The sequence below is a fragment of the Podarcis pityusensis genome, assembly GCF_964106645.2.
Source record: "Podarcis pityusensis genome assembly, chromosome: 6".
NCBI classification, from domain to species: domain Eukaryota; kingdom Metazoa; phylum Chordata; class Lepidosauria; order Squamata; family Lacertidae; genus Podarcis; species Podarcis pityusensis.
Window position 1 is genome coordinate 2,507,202 of NC_138030.1, and position 13,713 is coordinate 2,520,914.

General features: G+C 49.5%; 1 protein-coding gene across 7 annotated transcripts in view; it reads left to right on the forward strand.

Moving 5' to 3' along the window:
* The window catches only part of NOL4L (nucleolar protein 4 like), a gene marked incomplete at its 5' end in the record, with an annotated part of 131,212 nt that overhangs the window by 71,194 nt on the left and 46,305 nt on the right, over positions 1-13,713 (forward strand). The window contains one exon of one of the 7 annotated variants that reach the window (XM_081011133.1): positions 2,251-2,403. The exons of 4 other annotated variants lie outside the window; for them this stretch is intronic. Of the gene's footprint in view, positions 1-2,250; positions 2,404-3,262; positions 3,355-3,926; positions 4,149-13,713 lie in introns of those variants that run through there. 2 more of the 7 variants (XM_081011132.1, XM_081011131.1) reach the window with 2 other exon arrangements.

Below are 13,713 nucleotides of genomic sequence, written 5' to 3' on the forward strand. Positions count from 1 at the left end.
TCTGATCAGCATCCTGTTATTTTTTCTGCTTGTATGCTGCTTACATACAAAAATGGCTTCTAAGTAGTTTACAAGTATAAAATCAATTATAAACCCATATATCATTAAGACACACAATAAAACAATTCCCTCAAAGCATTGAAAACACCCATAATTAAGATATACATTAAATAAGCCAGTTAAAAAGAATGTAGCTGAACAACAATTAAAACAATTTGTTCAGGAAGTTCAGGTTCAGGGGAATGCTTGCCTCAACTGGTGTATCTTCAACAGCTGATAGAATGCCAATATGGATGGGGCCTTTTGAATTTCTGCGCCACCAGTGAAAAAGTTTGTCCAAAACACCAGTACCATTAGAGAAAAAGCTCTTGGTTCTAAGTGGTACCTTTCCTTGTTTAAGTTATATAGTCCTGTTGTAATCTTACTATCTGTGGTTTTAAGCATTCCCAAGCATTCTGGGGAGATTTAACCCTATACACTTTCCCCTTCAACATTCTTTTAACCAGCTCCTTCATTTTGGGGAAATTTCCTCTTTGGACTTTCTTGGCAATTGTCCAGTTATATGTTGGTTTGAATATATGTTGAATTGGATAGCACCGTACTCACTGTTCCAAATCTGTTCAGCAACAGTTGTATCCCACCTTAGGTACTGGATACCACTTAAGTTCATGCTTGGTGCCCCTCTGGTCAGTTCCAGAGGGGCACCAAGCATGAACTTAACATGGAACTGCATGTTAAGAGTTCACCTCCATTAACGTTTGCTTCCAGTACAATCCGAAACAGGTTTGCATCTCTCCTCATGTCTGTGGCATCTGGATACATTCAGCAACCAAACTGGTTTTCCTGCTGGTTCAAAGGGCTCGTCCATGCTTTGCGTGTCCCCTGCCTAGAAAGCAGGGGGCCAAGAGGTTTTCAGTTTGCCTTGTTGCTTTCCACCCAATTGACATTTGCTTTGATTCAGCGGTAGAAAGTGGATTTTCCCAGGGGAAATTGGCGGGACAAGCAGAGCCCAAACATTTTCTTCTATATCCCCCAAACAAAAAGTTGTTGGGAGGCATGGAAACCAAATGCCAACTTTACAGTTTAATTTAGATTTTGAATTCCACTTCAAACTGCTCCAATTTCAACTTTCTTTACAAAGAAGGGGCTTCATCCCTCTGATTGGAGGCAAGCTGCAAGTCCTATTGAATAATATTAAAGTAATTTATTTGAAACAAATAGTGTTGAGTTTAGGCCAGGAGAGGCCAGGGGTCATGCCCTTAGCTTAGGCATTCAAATACCTATGCAGTTATCGGCAGCCTTAAGCAAACAACTACTGTACATCCTAACATGTCATATCAGAGAAACACCTTCAACACACATGTGGCAAAAGGTCTGGTCCCATGGAACACAATTCATCTGGAAGCTCTCGCTGAAATAATGAGAAATAATGAGAGCTGTCATTCTCCGCTTTGCGTGGTGGATTGTGTCCCCTTGTTGAGCAAAGCCATTTGGATTTCCTGCCACCGGCACCAAACTATCTTGGGCTGGCCTATGAACTTGCTCCCAAGTACAGTGGTACCTCGGGTTACAGACGCTTCAGGTTACAGACTCCGCTAACCCAGAAATAGTACCTCGGGTTAAGAACTTTGCTTCAGGATGAGAACAGAAATCGTGCTCCGGTTAAGAACTGACCTCCAGAACGAATTAAGTTCTTAACCCGAGGTACCGCTGTAAGCAAGAACTTGAAGGTGGGTAGTCCCCCGAAAAGTGCCACGGACCGGTGTGTGTCTGAGCGAGCGCCCCTTGTGAAATAACCTGCTGGGAGCGCCCCTCTTCTTTGCAGGGCACATCCAGCCCTGCCCTTCCCGCAGGATGCCTCGTACCTGCCTTCCATCATCCTTCCCGGCAAGGAGTCCAGGCCGCTCTTTAGAAAATGGACGGGCTCCTCTCCCTCCCTCCCTCCCTCTCTCTCTGCCTCCTCCTCTCCTCGTGCGTTTCCCCCCGTTTCTTTCTCTCCACCCTCCGGCGGCACAACACAGCGTCTCCCTCTGGCTTTCGCCTCCTTGCGCGCACGGTGTGTGCGCCTATGTGTCTCCGACAGGGCGTGCGCCGCCTCCTCCGCCTCCTGGTCTCCCCCCCCCCTCCCGGGATGCGTGTAGGAGGCTCAGGCTGCCTGTGTCCCCCCTCCCCCAGCCCTCTCTTCCCCGTCTCTCTCTCTCTCGCTCCCCCCTCCCCCCGATCCGGGAGTGACGCGCTCCGCAGTGCCAGCCCTCCTCTCTCCTCTCCGCTCCCCTCCCGGCGGGGCGCTCCTCCTCGGGCAGCAGCTGGCTGTCAGCCTTCCCCGGAGCGCCCCCTTCTCTCTCGGCCAGGGCTGGCGCAGGCCGGCGGCGGGCCCCAGGCGCCGCAGCGGCCCCGCAGCAGGTAGGCGATGGCTGGGGCCGGGCAGGAGACGGGCCGCCCCGGCCACAGGGAACGGGAGGAGAGAGAGAGAGGGGGCCGTGCGTCCCCGGACGCGCCGCGCTCCGTGCGCCCTGCTACAAGCAAAAGCAGCGGGTCTTGGCGGGGCGGGGGGGCAACTTGTGGGTCTTGGGGCCAGCCAACCATTCCTCCACCCCGGAAGGGGGTGGCGGTCGAGTTGAACCCAGGCTAGCCTGGCACTAGGGGCGCGCAGAGAGAGGAAGGTGTGCGTACCCAAGGAGGAGCGTCCGGAAAGCCCTGGCGACCCCGGGGTGTGCGCCGGCGAATTGGGCGTGCGGGTGGAAGACCCCCGAGAGGTGGCCGCTCGGGGAGGGATGGTGGGCGGCGAGGCTGCCCTCGCCGCTCTCGCTCTCTTGTTTCACTTTCCGGCAGCCAAAGCGCTTTACACTCCCGGGCGCCTTTTTCAGGGGGCGGCCACGCGTGGGGGTGGGGAGGGGGCGTGTGGGCACGGAAGGGGCGGAGGCAAGTTTATTGGAGGGGAGCGCCGAGCAGCCTGCGACTGGAGGGGCGCGTCCTTGATCGGAGGGGGTGCGCTTTTGTTTGCTTGCCACTATAGGAATTCCTCGGGATCCTCGGATGGGGGAGTGGAGGAAGAAGAGCCGCGGCTGCGGGGTGGGGACGCGGAGAGAGGAGCGCGCTCAAGGAACGGGGAGGGGGGGTGTCCGTTTGGAGTTAGCCAACGGGCCGCATACACTCTGCGCTTGGAATGCACGGGGGGGGGGAGAATCCGTGGGGGGGGGTCAACGGCAAGAGGTGGAAGAAGAGTGTTCAGCGATGCCTGGCAGGGCGGGGGGGAGGGATGGGAGGCGCGTGGAAGCGGAAGGGGACAGGGGGCGTGTGAATGCCGGACTGAACTCGTGGAGGAGCAGCCGCGCGCCCGGCGATTGTTGACAGGTTGCTCGGGCTCTGTGTGTACACGGAGGAGGGCAGGGGAGGAGGACCTGGTGGTGGGCGGCTGCTCCGTGTACTACGGGTAGATACAATGGAGGACGGCCTGGGGCCCGTCTCCAGGAAGGAAGTTGCGAGGACTTTACTGGGTGCGAGTGAGGGGTGTGTGCATGTGTGGATGCACACCCGGGAACTTATCCGACGAGTGTTACAACAGTTGCTGGAGAGTTCCTTTTGCAGACGCACCCCTGTGACCTGTCCCACTGGAACGTGGGCAGCTGTGAAGTGAATGAGTTTGTAGTAGTAACACCGCATTTCTCCTTCTTGTGCGCGCAAGAGCAGGGCGCTGGATTTGTGCGCGCGCGTGTGAAAAGTAGCTACAAAGTGCTGCGTGTCGGGCAAGGCTCGCTTGACAGTTTGCTGGCGTTTTGGCCGGGGTGAGGGGATAGGGGTGGGTGGGTGCCCTCGCGCGGAATCTGCGCGCAGCCAGCAGGGGAGCCAGACGCGGCGCTCGGAGTTGTGAGGCTGGTAATGCGTGGATCGGGGCCGGCGGGCCGGGGTCCCGTTGGCTCGAAGGAGGAGGGGCGGAATCTCGCCGTTTTTGAAAACTCCCTCGTGCGTTCTGATTCCAGACTGGCCCCCACGACTCCTCTACCTACCGACCCTCCTTCCCAGACAGCTACCCGAACCGAACCGCCTCGGCCTCGTCTTCCCCTCTTCAGCACCTAGAGACAACCCCCCCCTCCGAGCGGCCTCTCATTAGCGTCTCTAATGAGCCCGATGCCTGGAGAAAGGTTAAGGTTAGCGCGTCCTTCCCTTCTCCTCCTTTCCCTTCCCTCGCCAGCATCTTCCCCTCCCCGGAAGAGCACAAAAGCGCAGAAAGAAGAAAGTGGGGAGAGGCGGCGGCGAAGGCAGATCAATGGGGAGCTCCAGACCCATCAATTCGCCCAGGGAGCTGCTTCTCCTTCTCTCCAGCATCGATTTTCCCTTTCCCACCCTAGGCGCAGGGAGAGACACCCCCCTTCCCTTCCCTCCATCATCTCCTTTCCACCTGGAGAGTAGGAGGGGCGGGGGTCTCTCTCTCTCTCTCTCTCTCTCTCTCTCTCTCTCTCTCTCTCTCTGCCATGGCGCTCCTCCTCCTCCAGCTCTTCCTCCCCTTTTGGGTGGGGGTGGGTGGATTGGACTGGAAATAGATTTCTCCCCGGAGGTAAAGCTGGGCTTTATGGGTCAATCCCTGCTTCAGGCAGCAACCTCCGGGCACCAGCTCGTTGCAAACACTCCGTCAAGATTTGCCTGCCTGAGCTTGGAGGGGGTGGGAGGTTGGGGGGGGTGGGGTGGGAGAGAACGGTTGGTGCAGAAAAGGAAGGCGAAAAGTCCCCAGGAATGAGTGTATCTGTGGGTAAGGTGAAGGCTTTTCAAAAGCAAGCCTTGATGCTGTGTTGCCAACAGTACTTTTCTTAATGGGAAATATTTCTGGCTCTGTTTTTGCAAACCCTTTCTCAGGTCTGCTATTTACTTCCTGTGTTTTTTCTCCCCAGCTGGGTGGAGGAACAATGGAACAGGCGTCACATGCTAATAGTTTCTTGGCAGTAATGTCACTTCCCTTAATATTTGGTGGAACAGACAGTGAACTGTTGGCAGAGTATAAGTTGGGCAAAGGGGAGAGTTTGGACTTGGGATGGTAGGGAATATTTCCATTAAGGTAGGGTAGGTGGTAACTGTCAAATGCCTATTTTCCTCTTCTGCTTGGTAGGTTTCATTGGATCCTTTCCTCTGTAATATTGAATCCAGTGCCTATTTGAGTTCAACAAGTCCCTCATCTGCAGTGCAAATACTGTTCATGTTTTATCACTCAGATAGTCACCAGCAAAGTGTGCAAAGTTTTCCCTAGCAAAGTGTGCAAAGTTTTCTAATTCACTTGTTTACTCCAGAACATGTCATTTCAAGTTAGAAGACTTTTTTTTTTAGTGCCCACATTGAGATTTCATATTCTTTGCCAAGGCCGAAACTAAGTGTTATTTCACCTGGGTCAAAGATGCAGTTTGGCACCCCCACGCACATTTGTGTACACACACTGCCTCAATGGCGCCCCTTATGGGGTTCACCTGGGGCAAAAAAACCAGTGAGCCCCCCCCCCCAGGGCTACAACTCTCATTGTGCTCCCATTTTTCTGTTGAGACTGATACTGTTGAGCCCATGGCAGAGCAGGAACTTGAGCCTTGGCTAGTCCTAGACCTAGATGGATTTTCATGGCACCTGGGTGTGTAACTCCGAGGATTTTATTGATAGCCTCACAATTTTTAGACCTCCCCCAAATACTCACTTGATTATTCCCTCTCGAGAACCAAGTTTGTACAGGAAGACATATAAAGAGGTATTTTGGGTCGCTTCCTACTATCTGTGGGATTTCCTTCCCCATGTGGCATGTCAAAACATGAGGCACTTTGGGTTGTATTGTGCCATCTTTCCGTTTAACACTGAAGAGTGTGGATAATTTGCCTGCTTTTCAACCATTTTTAAATGTTTTGATCTGTCCTGAGCTTGAGGGGTGTGAACAGGTTAGCAATTCAAATAAAATGAATCCATATTTCTTGGCTCTAATGGACTTTGGAACTGGGTGCCAGTTCTCTCCTGCTGAAGGCTAAGCAAAGCCTTTGAGCTTCAGGAAGGGCAGTTTTGAAAGCCTGTCTGACAGCAGTTTCCCCTGGCATGGCTTGCAGCCCTGTCTCTCTCCCCCCCCCCCCCCCCCAGTGTTCTCTTTAAATATGCCTGGAGGCAGAAATTTGGAAACCTTTTTTCTGTAGAGTTTGCTCCTTTTTTGCTTCGAGCAGTGACATATGCAATACTTTTCATGTTTAAATATCTGTCTCTTTCTGATCTGGAAAAGGACAGGAATTGAGGATGATAGGGAATCTAGCAAATATCAAGTATGCCCATATGAAATCTATATATTTGGATTCCTGTATATACTTACCGGGGAGTAAGTCTCATTGAACTTTCTAGGAATTACTTCTGAGTAGACATGTATAGAATTGCCCTGTAAGTACAATTTGGAAATAAGTTTAATATGCCTCTTTCTCAAGTAAAAGTGTTCAGGATCAAGAGGTGTTATATAATGTTTTTAAGTAATTAATCAACCGTTAATGTTAAGCTGATTACAACAATTACCTCTGTCTCAATGTAGGTGGTATTTTGAGCATATTGTTCAATGAAAGTGATTATTCCTTTACAATAAATAAAAGGCATATCATGTATTGTTTTCAAAATCCTTTTAATGCATGGCTTGTATGCTCCCCCAAAAAGAGACTATCAGCACTGAACATTCTTTCAGGGCTGACAGCTCTGATTAAGATACATCTGCAGCTAATGTATCATAATTGATTAATCAAGTAATGCTTCCAGCTCCATTTCTTATATTTTAATGTCTTAGCTGGTACAGTGTTCCTGAGCAGATTCTCTTCTGTTACACCCAAGAGGGGTACAGTTTCATGCAATGGATAATGATGAGAGTAGGGCTTGCTGTGAAGAGCAGCACACATTAGCCAACCTGTCAGAAAGGCTTTTGCTGCATGTGATTTGTATAGTGTAAAAGCAGGTAGCATTCTTTGTCCTTTTGTGTGGTCTTTGGGTATGGCCACTGGGCTTCATTGGTGATACCATCGGGCTTCTAGGCTTCTAGGCTTCCAGGTGCAATATCGGCTGGCTGGTGTAACAGCTCCCAGCGCTTGGAATCGAAATAATTTCCCTTTCTATTGAATGCACTTTTCTGTGGACTGAAGTAGTTATGCCATGGTTAAATGTGGCTCAGGATCTTCTAGACATGCACACAAGACTGTGTTTAATGCTTGATAACTTGGATAAGTGGTGGTTGTTACTGCTTAGATGAAATATTCCTTGTGTCTGCTCACTGTCCCTCTGTTTAGTGCTACTTTGTGCTATTCTGTTTTTGTTAATTTGTTTTTTAAAACAACAACAACAATAAAACGAGTACCTTACAGAAGAGGTTGGAATATATTATCACAACATTATTGGACTCACATCCCACCCCTCATCTCTCATGTGGTTTTAGAATAGTTTTCTAAATAATCAGATCTTACGCATGGCTGCTGATTCACCAATTTTCATAGTTTCCCCATCCCTTTTTCTTAAAAAATTGGACCGCTGTCAGGGGCACGAGTAACTTAGTTTTGAAGTTTTCAACACTATGTGTTGCCTTGGCCTATTTTTAGGGAAAGTGACTAATACGTTTTATAAATGAAATGGATACACAAGAGAGCTGAGTAGCGTAATGGTTAAGAGACTCAGCTGTGGACCAGGACATTCCTGGTTCAAATATTGCCTCTGACACAAAGTTCCTAAGTCCGAGCACCCCTTTCCTCACCTGGACCAGTGCAATGGAGGGGAGGGTTAAATCTTCCTTCTACATGGAAATCTCATCACATCTGCTATTATTATTAATTTTAAAAACCAGTAAGTGACACAGTTACAGCACAAACCTATGCATGTACACTCAGAATTAATTCCCATTAGGTACCGTGGGGCTCACTCCCAAGGGGAGGTGGGTACAGGATTAGTTTCACATCCAATTTGGACCTCGCAGTGTCAACCCACTATCTGTAATACACAAATGATACCTGCTCAGCTCAAAGATGAACTAAACATTGCTGGATAATGCATGTGAGCGGCTTTGGAAACTGGAAAACACCATATAAATGCTCAGTATCATCGTCATCATCATATAAATAAAATCCATTTCCCAACATTCCGGGGAGACCAAGAAACAGAACTCAGGGGTACTCAGAGGTCCAGTTTGGCCATGAGGCCATTTTCCCCAAACCACATACACCTGACCAACACTGGGTGGTGTCAACTGATGGGCCGGGAGTAGGGTGCAGTCCTGCTGGGTCTTACTTCAGCAGCTCTTTTCCTGTGGGAAACATACTAGTGAAGTAGACCCAGCAGGATCAAACCTTCCTCTCATCAGCTGGTGAGTGGAGACTTTAATCCTGCTGGGAGCTGCTTCACCCACCCTGTGGGGGTCAACCTTGACAGGTGGTTGGGACTGCTTACCTGCCAGTCACCTGATGTCATGATGTCAGATGATTGACAGGTGGGTAGCCCCACCCATCTGTCAGTGTTGGCTCATGGGGTATGGGGGAGGTTCTCCACCCCTGGTTGAAGAGGTGAGGCTGCCCAGTGAAAGGGCAGGATTGCTTCCCAATGGCTGGGGTGCAGGCTTAGTCCCCTTCTCAAGTACACTCCTTATTTATAAATTTTATATCATCCTGCCCTTCACCATGGATGATATCAAGGTGGATCACACAACTATGCAAATTCATATTTATTTATTTTTTAAAAAACCACATAGGTCACGGGTAACACTGATGCATTCGTTTTGCTAGTTACATTCTGGATTGAGAAATGGCTGCTGTTTATTCCTGTGAGGGAAAATAAAAGCACAGCCTCTCTGCTGTAGTGGGGCCAGATTCTCCCCACACCTGCTTTTGACAGCAGGGAGCCTTGGAAAGGGAGCAGATATCTCTCCTTTTTTTTCTTTTCTGAAGGCATGTTGTGAGGAAGGGGAAGTTTTCTGCTTGGTTCCCCCACCAAGCCCCAGGGGTCAGCTGCAAGAAGTGGGAGAAGGAAGGACCATCCCTGGGATGTGAGGATTCCTCTCCTCCTCCTCTGGGCTCGGAGGCCATGTTTGAAGGAGAGTGAGGGCAGCAGGAGCAGGTCTTGAAGAACAAATCCCGGCACTGTGCTTCCCTCTGCACATGCCAGTGTCCTTTCCATCTCGAATGCATGGACACAGCCTGACACACTTGGTGGGCCTTTTGCTGGCTACAACCACAGCAAACTGTTCCGGGGGGGGGGCGGGGAATGACACTCAGGCTCTCTGTGCATAAAGGGCAATATATATCCTGCAAAGCAAAGGGATATGTATTTAAAAACAGGACCACGCTTCTCTTGAAAAGCATCTCTCCCCGCAGACCCCTCCCATCTCTCCCACTCAAAGGAAGCATTTTGCATCTCTGATCTTGTTCAGAGCAAAAAACTCGAAATCCCACAGAGCGTGTCAAAGCTCTTGGCTGTACCTAAAGCAGCTCTTTGGATCTTTGTGCGAATACTTTCCGAGTGGAGGTGCAGCAGTGCGGAGAAAGTCTGAGCCCAACTTCACTGGTGCTGCCACCCTCGCCAGTCCTACTGACCTGTGTGGGTGTAGAGGACTCTGGCAGGCCTCCACGAATGGGAAGCTCTTAGTGTGGCACGCCTCCTTTGCCTGGCAGTCTCTATAGTTTGGGAGGACTATTGCGTTGATGGCAAAATGGGCAATAAATGGGTTGTTTGCATCCAAAAAGAGAGTAGAGTATTGTGAGGAATATTGGGGTGTGAAGGAGGAGGTAGACAGGGTGTTCCTGAGTTTGGGATCACACATAACATAAGCCCAGCCCAGGAAAATTGACCCTGGCTGTAAAAGAACCAGGTTATTGATAGCACTCGCTTCTTATGTTTACCCGGCAGGGTTACATGGTGAGCTCTGGAACAAAATTGTGTCACTGAAGGTGGTTTCTGTGGGGTGTCTGTATTCCAGAGAAAAATGGAAGAGGTTCCAGTTGGGGGCTAGAAAGAAAGAAAAAGTAGAATGGAAGACTTTCCTCTGTGGCCCTTCTCACTGCCAGTATCCCCTCCCCTCCCTGTTTTTTTGTGTCACCAGGGAAGCTGGAAGACTTAACAGATGTTTACAAAGCTCTTTTCCATGCTGAGGGGCCAGGGTGGTGGCCGGGTGTCAACAGAAATGCAATGCGTTGCAGACCGGTGCCTTTTTTCTTTTATCCAGGTGGGACATGATGGGGATATCAGTCTAGTGTGAATAGTGGAGCAGGTGGAAGGTGTGTGTGTACCTGTCTTTGGACTCCACTCGTTTCTCTGGGTGTTGCCTTATGAGCGTACCTGGCAGGGGTTTGGTTGCTCTTTCGGTAAAGGAGCTGAGTCAATATTCCGTGACCCTAATTGGTGGAACTTTACTGCAGGGTGCTCCTGTGAGCTGGATGTGTTGGGCGGGGGAATGGGGTGGGGAGGAAGCGAGAGGAGAGGGGAGGGTGAGGAAGGTTAGGCCAGGAGAGGCCAGGCAAGAGATTGTGCTGGCTGATTAGGGCAGCTGCTGTCGCTTTCATCGGTGTCAGCCCTGGCATGGCATGGCATGGTTGCTGAGGAGCCCAGCCCAGAGAGGGACCGTGGTAATGGATTTGTGCTCTTTTTTTTGTAATGAAAGTTTCATTTGTAGTTTGTTTACAAGAAAGAAGAGATTAGCAGAGAGAAAGCTCCTGAGAACTCAGGGAGGAAAGGAAAAGAGCTCTCAGGCTGAAAGGAAGTGGAGGGGGTGCTGGTTGGATTGAGTGGAATTTGTGACTGGGGCAGCTAGGTAGAATGGGCTGGTGCACATGACAGAAAGCAACCCCCCTCCAAAACACCCCCCAAAACGCCTCTCCTGGCCTCATGTTGTGGAAAACCAGATGGAATGTGTTCTTGTGAAGGAGCCCAAAACATTGGATGCGCTTGGGTCACCCCGTAGTTTCAAGGGCCGCAATAGCTGTGCGCAAAAGAAGAGTGGAACATGGTGCACTGGGAAGGTTGGTCTTGTGAACTGATGAAGGTGGAATTCTCAGAACCGAAAGGGAAATCCAGCTGCTCATTTGTTTTTGGGGTGGTGGTGTGCATTTGCAGGGAATTTTCAGTTATTGAGAAGGCTATAAAATTTCTGACTGGGGTGGGGAAGAGAATGTGGCACATGTTCACTTATCTGCTGAGGATGAGAGGAGCAAAGGTTTTAAACAAGTCAGTAAAAAAGCCGTATGTCTGGCTACCCGGGATGAGCAAGAGTGGCTCTAGACAATCAGGAAGAGGAAATTCTGTTTGTGGCAAGAGATCTGGTCTTTTTTATTTATTTGAAGACAATGACATGCTGCAAATGTCTAATGCAGGCATGTTTGGGCAAGTGGCTAGTAAATAAAAATAATGTGAGCTGGAAACTTTTGTGGGCTTAATTCCAAGTCTTTAAATAAAAACCTGCAGGGAGGTTGAATCTGGCAACCTATTAGGAAGTACCTTCTAAACTGCAAGAGCCATTCCATTGGAATGTGCGTCTGAGAGGCTGGGAAATATCAAGAGAATGTTGGTCCCTGGATCTGCCAAGGAAGGTTAAATGAAGGATGTCCTTTCTTGGGATTTGGGGGGTGAGAGGACTGTTTTGGATAATGTGCCGAGTTCCTTCTAAGTATACTGCTTCCTACACTTATATATTTTCTGATTTTTTCAGCTTAATGCTTCGGTACAGAGGATGCTGTTTGTATGTTTCTCTGTACAGGCAAGGTAAAGCTATACTTCTCTATGTGGGAGATTCAAAGGGCCGCGGATGTATATAGCTGATGTTCTTTCAACCCCGAAATCTGCATGCGCTCCTGGCTTTATCTCACATGGGTCTCCCTGTTCATACCACACAGGCTGCTGTGATTTTGAGTCCAGCGCAGGCCACATTATATGCATGGTGGGAGCAGAATTACAAGCCTTGAAAAGGGGGGACACGCTTGGTTTAGTAGCAAGCCAGCAATGCAGGGAGTTGCTGTTTGGCTGTGCCATCATTAACAAAAGCTGCCAGGAGATGCTGCTGACATTGGGACCTGTCTGGCAGGACCTCTTATCACAGGAATCCATGTGGCATAAAGAGGACAGAGATGGCAATTGTGGCTGGCACAGAAAGGGCTTCGCAAGGAATCCTCCCAGTGTGGGCCCTTACTGGTTATGACAAGGCACCCTGGTGAGATTCTTGGCAAATGCAGAGCTTAGCTGGTAATGACAGGCTGCTTGCGAAAACCACGAAGAAGCTTACTGAGAGTTGGTTCTGGTGGCTCGTTTCTCAGCTGTGCAACATTTCCTGGGAGCTTTGGATGCCTTCGCTGCTTGGGCTGGCTGTCAGTAGTTTGGCTAAAATGAATTGTGGGGTGGGTCTAGCCAAGGATGCATATTAGACTTGTATTCCATTATACTTTTCCCGCTTGAGTTATGCCTTTACCCACTACAAGCCCTCGGTTTGGTTAGACTAAAAATGTGGCATGAATGAATAAAGAATAAGTGTTTGCACATATACCAAAGTTGAATGGGGGGAAATGAATATTTGAAATGTCTTCTATTGAAGCAGGCTACTATATTGGAGGCCTCTGTGCTGCTTACTCTGAGTGGGAGCTCCTCGCCAGAGTCACCAGTAGGGCCCCCTCCCATCACCTGCCACCTGAGCCTTCTAGCTAGAGTTGTGTGGAGATTGGACCTCCATGTAAAGTGAGCCCTGCCGTTGAGCTATGGTCCCTTCTGAAACATTTTGACTCCCAGGTTCCAGCATTAAGTATTTGCAACAGAGGGCACCAAGTCTAGAGAGAAGGCAAATCTCAGCAAATTGCAGATGTGGGCTGAACAGAGGAAGGAGCGGGACAACTCTTGTGTCTCATAAACTTAAGAGAGAGGGAAAGTGAACTTGGCTGCAGACTAGGCTACCTGATTTGTGCAAACTAGGTTGTCTGTGTGTCAGGAAGGGCCACAGAAACGGTTGATGAAAAGTTAGTGAGTCAGCACAGTGATGCAGCTGCCAAGGAAGCCACCTCTGAACTGAGTTACTTTAAGAAATAAGAAAGGAAGCAGGCATGGGAGGAAGTGCGTGTTCTCTAGCCTAGTCAGCATGTGTGCAGCCTTACTGTGCTGAACCTGGATCACTCCACTTATCAAGAAAGGCAAGGGAGGGGCAGGCAATAATCCAAAGCAGAGCAAGAGAAGCCATTGGAAGCATTGAGAATAGATTGGGGGTGGGGTGAACACACATGCAGCAGGCGGTAACGGGTTCACTTGGCTTGGAAATGACTGCAGCCTGTTCCCACAATACTTTCTGCATGGGCTATGCAGGCCTTTAGCTGTGCTGCCACATACTGAGCTTTTCCTATGGATGCCAAAAATACAACTTGAAGTGGGCAAAAGTTGTTAGGATCCCATTGCCACATGGGTTAAGTTTGTGGCCTCAGAATTTTACGTGACATGATTTGTGTGCACGGTAGCAAGGCTGAAGGGGCTCAGTGTAACCAAAGGATGCAGTTGCCGTGTGCAGAAAGGGTTGTGAGAATAGGGTCCAGTGTGCGGAGGGGATGTCACTGAGGATAAACATGTGATTGTTCTCCTTTTCTCCTGTGGATAAGATGAGAACTCTTTGGCATAAACTGCAAGGGAAGATATTTAATCTGTATGTTAGGAAAACTCTCTATCTGCCAGATTGGTGGTTGCCTTGGGGCACAGTGGTGTGTCTCTCTCACTTGGAGGCATCTAAGA